This window comes from Pelodiscus sinensis, chromosome 2 (assembly GCF_049634645.1).
Source record: "Pelodiscus sinensis isolate JC-2024 chromosome 2, ASM4963464v1, whole genome shotgun sequence".
Taxonomy (NCBI): Eukaryota; Metazoa; Chordata; order Testudines; family Trionychidae; genus Pelodiscus; species Pelodiscus sinensis.
In genome coordinates, this window is record NC_134712.1 from 67,211,635 (window position 1) to 67,220,405 (window position 8,771).

Genomic DNA, 8,771 nt, shown 5'->3' on the forward strand with positions numbered 1-8,771 from the left:
TTATGCTCCTTTCCTCATTAAGAATTGTTGGAACAGAACCTAGACACCATGTATGAAGCAAGCAGGAGGATTTATTACACACAGTGCTGGTAGAGTGTCACTTCGCTTGTTAGGCTTGGTGAACATGCCAGACAATAGGTTACAATGGATTATATAAAATGCTGATGGGCGGATGACGTGATGGGGGGAGATCACAGACACCCTGAATAGGTGCTAACTGTGAGGCAAAATGAAGGCAATAATCTAAAGGTTACATAGGGTATGGCTACACTAGCCACCCTAGTTCGAACTAAGGTGGCTAATGTAGTCATTCAAACTTGCAAATGAAACCCGGGATTTAAATATCCCGGGCTTCATTTGCATGTTCCTGGGCGCAGCCATTTTTAAATGCCCGGTAGCTCGAACTACCTGCCCGTGGCTACACACGGCACGGGCTAGGTAGTTAGAATTAACACTCTTAATTCGAACTACCATTACTCCTCCTGCAATGAGTTCAAACTAGGGTGGCTAGTGTAGCCATACTCATAGTGTTTTCTACCCATAGCTTACAGAATACCTTATATCTAGTTAAACAAGTGCTTAAACAAAGCAGACATTAATTGTCAATTATGTGTTAAGTGGTGATGTGTCTGTTAACGTCAGGAAGGTATCTTTACATGTATATATGGTTTTCTTCCACAAATTGATCTGAGGAAGTGGGTCTGGCCCACGAAAGCTCGTTACCTAATAAACCATCTTGTTAGTCTTTAAAGTGCTACCTGGTTCTCTCTTTTGTTTCAGCTAGACCAGACTAAAATGGCTGCATCTCTATCACTATTTTGCATGGATGTGTTCCATTGGTGTTGCACCTGGGAGATTATAGCAGAGGCAGTGAGGGTACATGACAATTGCGCATTTGTTCCTAGCACCACGAGGCGTACAGATAGTGCGGAATGGCTTGCTAGTTCGAACTATCTAGCCCGTGCCGCGTGTAGCCGCGCGGCACGGGGTTCGAACAAGCCGGCATTTAAAAATGGCGCCGGCCGGCTTATGCAAATGAAGCCCGGGAAATTCAAATCCCGGGCTTCATTTGCAAGTGCGGTATGCCTACATTACCACCCTAGTTCGAACTAGGGTGGTAGTATAGACATACCCTAACATACTCCCAACTCTCTCCCCTTTTTTCTGGTGCTCATTGTAGTATATGTGTGGGTATTGAATGTAATAACTCTTTGCCATCTCCCTGCCAATACTAATCTCTCTCCATCTCCCCTCCCCCGCATCTCCCCATAGTAGGCTCTTTCAGGCTTCATCCAGAAAAATTCTAGTTTACTCACATCACAGCTTCCCTTGGGAAACTATTCTAATATACCTCACTGTTGGGGAAGGTTTGCTAATCAAGCACAATGCTTTTCTTTTCTCTATTACATTTCTCTTTAACCCTTGGACAATCCTGTACAATTCTTTTTCCTTTAAGCATCCTTCAGATACTTGCACAGTTATTGTGCCATTTTTTATAAGAAACAGAGTTCTTATAAAGAGAAAGAGAAATGCTTGAGTGAAATCAAGGGCAGAATTGGTAGAAATGTAAGTTTTGATGCCTCAACATGTCCCATCTATGTCGATCCCTGCATTAGTGAAGAACGAATTTCAGAGTTAGGGCCTTAGTTAATATTTCTGTTGGTGTACGAGATCTACATACATAGGAGCAAACGTGGTGAGTAAGAAAGTGCAGAAATATCTCAGCAGTGGTGAGGAATGTACCCACTTCTGCCAAAGATAAAAGTTTTACCCACTTGAAAAATACAAGTCAGCTAATCATTCAAATAGCATGTGTTCCAGTCTAGCTCTGCCACTCCCAACAAATCCTTGCATTCCATGGTGCAGAAGCTTGGGCTTTTCATGAATAATTTTCACCTCTGAGTAGCAAATCAGCTGTAAAATGAAGATCAGGCACCCCGTGGCAGTCCCTTACCCAGTGGCAACACAACAGTGTTATTGTGTGCAGCCTGCAGATTACCACATCTGATATTCTTGATTGGTAAGCAGCAGGCTCATCAGGTACATGGTTCTCTCTAAACCGAACTAACATAAGCTGCAGTTTTGTGTGTGTAAACAGATGATCAGATCCAGATTGCATGTTTCTAGCAATCAATAAGGGTACGTCTACACCTCCCGCTTATTTCGAAATAAGCTAATCCAGAATAGTTATTCAGAAATAGCTTTTTTCAAAATAGCACATCTACACTGCAGGGAAGCCTCAAAACTAGTCTGAGACAGGCTTCCCTAATGTGCTCTCAATTTAAAGCCCTTGGAGGCACTGGGAGGAATAACTGCTGCTCTCCACGCTGGCTACAGAAGAAGGCTTTACTTAGGCCTTCCAACATGGTTACAGAAAAACCATGTTGTTACAGATGGATCACATGACTTATGAGGAAGGGCTACGGGATTTGGGCTTATTTAGTCTGGAAGGGTACGTCTACACTACAGCGCTAGTTCGAACTAACTTAGTTCGAATTAGTTAATTCGAACTAAGCTAGTTCGAACTAACGCATCTAGAACTAAAAACTAGTTCGAACTAGCGTTTTGCTAGTTCGAACTAGCAAGTCCACATTGAGTGGACTCTGAACAGGGCTTAAGGATGGCCGGAAGCAGTGCCAGCAGGGCATAAAAGGAGGACTTAGAGCATGGAGATGCTGTCTCAGGCTAGCCGAGGGCTGCGCTTAAAGGGTCCCGACCCCCACCCCGGACACACAGTTCTAAGGGGTGCCCCGCTTGCAAAGAAGTTCTGGCTTGGAGTGCCCTGAGTGCCCACACTGGGCACATCACACCACTCGGCCATCAGCCCGGCTGCACTTGCCGCAGGCTGCCATCTGGGGAGAGGGAGTAATTGGGGGGCTGCAGGAGAGCTTCCACCCCCAGAAGCCCGCAGAGCAAGCCCAGTCCTCCCCATCGGGGGCTCGTACCCCATTCCTCCCTCACCTCCTTCCACTTACCCTTCCTTAGCCCCCCTTCTTATTGATGTACAAAATAAAGATAACGTTTCTTCCAACATTGACTCTGTCTTTATTGAAAAAAAACTGGGGGAGACTGGGAAAAGGAGGTGGGAGAGGGGAAGAGAAAGGCTGGGAGAGGGGAGGGCAACTAACATGATCAGGGGTTGGGAACAGGTCCCAGATGAAGAAAGGCTACAGAGACTGGGACTGTTCAGCTTAGAAAAGAGGAGATGGAGGGGGGACAGGATAGAGGTCTCTAAAAGCAGGGGTTGGGTGGAGAGGGTGCATTCATAAAAGTTCTTCCTGAGTTCCCATAAAGAAGGACTAGAGGACACCAAAGGAAAGGAATGGGTAGCAGGCTTGAAACTAGTAAGAGAAAGTTGTTGTTCTTGCCAAAGCAAATAGTTAACCTGTGGAACTCCTTGCTGCAGGAGGCTGTGAAGGCTAGAACTAGAACAGAGTTTAAAGGGAAGTGAGATCAAGTCATGGAGGTTGGGTCCATGGAGTCCTATTAGCCAGAGGGTAGGAGTGGTGTCCCTGCCCAAAGTTTGTGGAAGGCTGGAGAGGGATGGCACGAGACAAATGGCTTGGTCATTGTCTTCGGTCCATCCCCTCCAGGGTCCCTAGGGTTGGCCGCTGTTGGCAGACAGGCTACTGGGCTAGATGGACCTTTGGTCTGACCCAGGACGGCCATTGTAAGCTCAGGGCTCAGTGTCGGGGGTCTCAGTGGACCCCCTTGATTTTCATGCACACCTGGTCCTGGGTGGCCAGGCTGGCAGCTCTCCTGCCCTAGACGGCCACTTTCCTGTGCCTAGTGCGGAGATCGTGGACGAGGTCCACGATGTCCGCACTAGCCCAGGAAGGTGCCCGCCTCTTGCGGTCCAGGGCAAGCTCCCGGGAGCCGCCAGCCTGGTCCCGGCAAGAGGGGGTGGGGTGGGGGGCATCGGGTGGGTGGCTCTGTGCCGTGCCACGTGCAGGGTCTGCTAGCTGGGTGCTGGCAGGCTTGCACCTGGCACGGGCACCGTAGCCAGCCCGTGCCCCTTTAAAGGGTCCGGGGCCGGGAGGGGGGCATAGAGTTTCCCTGGTGTTGGCCAGAGTGGCCACCAGGGAAACCTGGGGAGGGCTAGCCTCCCACTAGTTCGAACTAAAGGGCTACACAGCCCTTAGTTCGAACTAGCTAGTTCGAACTAGGCGTTAGTCCTCGTAAAATGAGGTTTACCTAGTTCGAACTAAGCGCTCCGCTAGTTCGATTCAAATTCGAACTAGCGGAGCGCTAGTGTAGCACCTATTAAAGTTAGTTCGAACTAACGTCCGTTAGTTCGAACTAACTTTGTAGTGTAGACATACCCTAAAAGAGAAGAGTGAGGGGGGATTTTCTAGCAGCCTTCAACTTCCTGAAGGGGGGTTGAAAAGTGGATGGAGAGAGGCTGTTCTCAGTGGTGACCAATAACAGATCAAGGAGCAGTGGTTTCAAGCAGTGAGGAGGTCTAGGTTGGCTATAAGGAAAAACTATTGCACTAGGACCGTGGTCACCAACCAGTAGATCGCGAGCTACCGGTAGATCTCAGGGGCTCTAAGAGTAGCTCTTGAACCCTCTCTGAACTGTGTGCCTGTGCAGTACATTTACATTAGATTTCCTCATTTGAGGAGCAGCTACTCACGAGCAACAACACAGGTGAGTAGCTGCGAGGAATGGTGGGAGCTGGGAGGTCAGGAGGGCTGAAACACCCCAGCAAGCTGACTGTGGCTTTCAGCTGAAAGAGGCTGCCCTGCACTCCAGCTGATCGGCGGCTTCTCCTCTTCTCCTGCCCACGTGGAGCTTGGTGCACCCTGGCTGAGCGCCATGGCCAGCTGGCCGGGCAGCCACTTCTCTTCTCTCCAGCCCGGCTGCTCTGTGCTCAGGGAGGCTGCGTCTAGCTCCAGCTGTGCTGGAGCAAGCTTCCCAGGCTGAGTGCAGGGCAACCGGGTGGGAGCAAAGAGAAGCAGCTGTATGGCCAGCTGGTCATGGTGCTCAGCCCGGATGCACCACGCTCCACGTGGGCAGGCGCAGAGGGGAAGCCGTCCGATCAGCTGGAGTGTGGTTCAGCCTCCTCCGGGCTGAAGGCCACAGCCAGCTGGCCAGCCAGCTTCTCCTCTGCACCAGCCCACTTGGATCTTGGTGTACCCTGGTTGAGCACCATGGCCAGCTAGCCAGGAAGCCACTTCTCTTCGCTCCCGCCCGGCTGCCCTGCGCTCAGCCCGGGAAGCTTGCTGTTAGTGTTAGTATCCCAACACTGTCCAGCCTGGAGCCCCCTCCCCAAGCCAGTGTCCCCTTCTCCACCTCCTCCTGCATCCAGATTTCCTCCCAGATCTTGCACCTCTCACCCCTTCCCACACCCAAATCCCTCATTCCCACCCCAGAGACTACACATCCTGTCTCAACACAGCAAGGGTCCAGCTAGACTGCAGGAGTTTTTCAGGATTCTGGAGATATCCCAGAAAAACTCTTCTGCATCCAGGGTTGCATTTGTTCTTCCACTTTTTTAGTGGAAGAGCAAATAGGCTCTTTTGGTCACCCCTATATTCCTCTTTCCACAAGGAATAAGGTGGCTTCCAAAAGAAGGGGTTTTTTTTCTGACATTTGGTCCAGTCTAGACAGGCCAAATGTTGGAAAAACCTCTTCCTACAGAATTTTTTTTTTAAAGCAGCAGTATAAGGATTGGGGATAGCAAGTGATGGAGAGGAGGAGAATAGAGAGGGTGGGGCGTCAAGGAAGGGGCAGGGCTTCAAGGAAGGGGCGGGGCAGTAGATCGTGGCTTGGTCTGTCATTTAAAAAGTGATCTTGGGTGTAAAAAGGTTGGAGACCACTGCACTAGGAGGATGGTGAAGCACTGGAATGGTTTACCTAGGGAGGTGGTGGAATCTCCATCCCTAGAGATTTATAAGTCTGGGCTTGACAAAGCCCTTTCTGGGTTGATTTAGTTGGGGTTGGTCCTGCTTTGAGCAGAGGACTAGACTCAATGACCTCCTGACGTCTCTTCCAACCCTATGATTCTATGAACTGAGTGATAATCCTGTTTTAGGTTTCTCATGCACAGCAATACACATGTCATCAATAGAAATACAAAGATGTTATGAATACAAATGCATTCATGCTTACAAATGGCTTCTACCCATAATAGTTTTGGGTTTTGTCTCGGAATGAAGTATTTAAAACGTTTGAGCAAGGATGCGGATCACAACACTTTTACTGTGACTGCTTCATTGAAAAAGATAATAACGTTATCATTAGGGGGAGATGGTTTTCTTGCTTAAATCTCACTGTAGCATGTTGAACCATTCACTTCCTCTGCTTTGCTTGCCTTCATTAGGTGTCTCAGAGAGAGTTGTTAAAATTGTTCTATTTCTTTGCCTTTTGTAACTAATGGAAGGTTAGAGTATAGTTCATGGTAATGGTTTTAATTCCACTGTAAATGAGGAGAGATCACCTCTTACAAAAAATCTAAGGGTGAGTGGCATTTAACAGCTTTGGTATTTATTTTTTATCTCTCTGGCCAAATAATTACAGTAAGTATTTAGGTAAAAATACAAAGGGAGTCATGAACAACTTAGCATCCAACATTTTGCAGTAATTGCATTATTGCTGTATATCCTATTCTCATAAGGTAGGTCTACACTGCACAGTTATTTCAGAATAAGCTATTCTGGAATAGTTATTCAGAAAGAGCTTATTTTGAAATAGCACGTCTACACTGCAGGGAAGCCTCAAAATTAGTCCAAGGCAGGCTTCCCTAATGCAGACATGCTATCTTGATTTAGAGCCCTAGGAGGAATAATTTAGAATGGCCCTGGTGAGGGGCTATTTTGAAATAGCTATTTTGGAATAAGCATTATTCCTCGCAGAATGAGGTTTATAGATTTCAGAATAAGTGGTTCGTTATTTCAAAATTATTCTTATTTCAAAATAACACTAGGTATCTCGAAATAACGGTGCAGTATAGATGCACCCTAAGAGATCAAAGCTGATTCTGGTCATTCATGGATGATCATATTCCAATATCAAGATGTGACTCCTGTGAATTTGAAAACCTGTGGATATGTTGCAAGTGCATCTGGATCAAAGTAGTAACATTTCTCCAATCAAGAACTCTCAACACAGCAAAGTTAAAAAAATAAGATAGCCTAAAATATCCCTTACTCCTGTAAGAGTCTGTTAGAATGAATTTTGTACTGCTAAGAAAAAGTTATAATGGTGGTAAACAGTCCAAGAAAATTGACAGTTGTATACTATAGGTAGATAAAGGCAAACCATATTCCTGCACCAGTCCACCATCACTGTGTTAGGCTTTTAATTTTTGTGTGTGCCTGACTGGGACTATTTTATGGCATGTCACACAAGCGTCTCTCAAAATTAAGATCAGAGTTGTCTATATCAGCATAATAGAGTTGCACAACTTATAGGCTTACCATCCACCCCATTTTTATCTGGACAGTCCCTTGTTCAAGACCTCCTGCTGGCATCCCAACTTTCTTTAAGAAAAATGGGCACATTATACTATATTTCCCCTGCAGCAGGGGCAGGGGGTAGGGGGGAAACACCAGCACTCAGGGCTACAGCCACTGAAGCCCCAAGCACTGGCAGCCCCCCTTCCCCACTGCAGGGCTGAAGCCCCAAGTCCCAGCAGACCCTCCTCCCCTTTGCGATAAAGCCCTGAGTGCTGGCAGCTCCCCCCCCCCACCCCCGCCTTGGTGTCCCATATTCGGCATAGGGAAATATGGTCACCCTAAGCTTGTAGCACTATAATTTTAAATAAATCTTTAAAATCTTACCTGATTTCATACACACACACTTATTATACTTCTCTGGTTCACAGCACTACAGCAGAAACAACTTCATTCAAATAAGGGAAGCAGTGGGATTTAAACCAACAAAATTATTAGTTATTTTTCTAGTGTGATAGGAATTCGGGCACCACTGATTAGGCGCCGTCCCAAAAGAGTAAATCCTTGTCCCAGTGAGCACAATGTAGGATTTGGCCAGTACATGAGTTAATAAATGGATAAATGAAGAAAAGGAGGAGGGATGAAGCAGAAGTAGAGGCAAGCGTGTTGCCTAAATGAATTACAAGTAGGGATTGGAATGTTAAAGCCAAAATGTCATCCTTTAATTACACATTGATAAACTACAGAGTTCTCCAAAGAAGGGTATTTACTAGTTTTTATGGAACAATATCTTGTCATAAAACTTTGAAAGCTGAAAAGGTAGCCCAGGAGTCAATGCTTATTTTTCCACTCTGAATTTTTAACCTTTTGTAAATTGAAGGCAGCTTAGGAATTTCTTTAAATAACAAATGCCAAGTATCTAAATCCTGGTGGAGTAGAACATAACATTTCAGTTTGTTTACCTCACTGAAATGTTCAGCATTAATGTTTAGTTGCACCTACCTTTGAGTAGCAATACCAATACATTTAAAAAACACTCACATTAGGGAAAGGAGAATTAGATGACCATTTAGGATTTCCTCAAGATTCGTACTTCATCTATGAAGTCCTTAATCTCAAGCTACACCACATTAATACAGGCTTTCTGCAGTTTGGGATTTATTCCGTTTTTTTTTTAAACTTGTGCAAATAACCATCAGCTTGTTTAAAATATAAAACTTTGGCATTTTAGAGAAACTGTAATGACACGATAAACCCAATTTGGAGGCTGGTTAGTGTCACGTAAATTAATTTGCCTGTTAAATGATCAGGGTCGCGTCTACCTTTTTCACTACCATCTGCCTCACAACAAAGTTGGCACTGTAGTCCTTTGAG

At 46.1% G+C, this 8,771-nt stretch overlaps 1 long non-coding RNA gene across 1 annotated transcript in view; it reads right to left on the reverse strand.

The window, feature by feature from the left end:
• Positions 1-7,963, reverse strand: part of LOC112547091 (uncharacterized) — a 139,548-nt gene extending 131,585 nt beyond the window's left edge. Inside the window, exon 1 of the long non-coding RNA XR_003090843.2 lies at positions 7,785-7,963. This is a non-coding gene — a long non-coding RNA (uncharacterized LOC112547091). The remainder of the gene's footprint in view (positions 1-7,784) is intronic.
• Between the last annotated feature and the right edge of the window lie 808 nt (positions 7,964-8,771).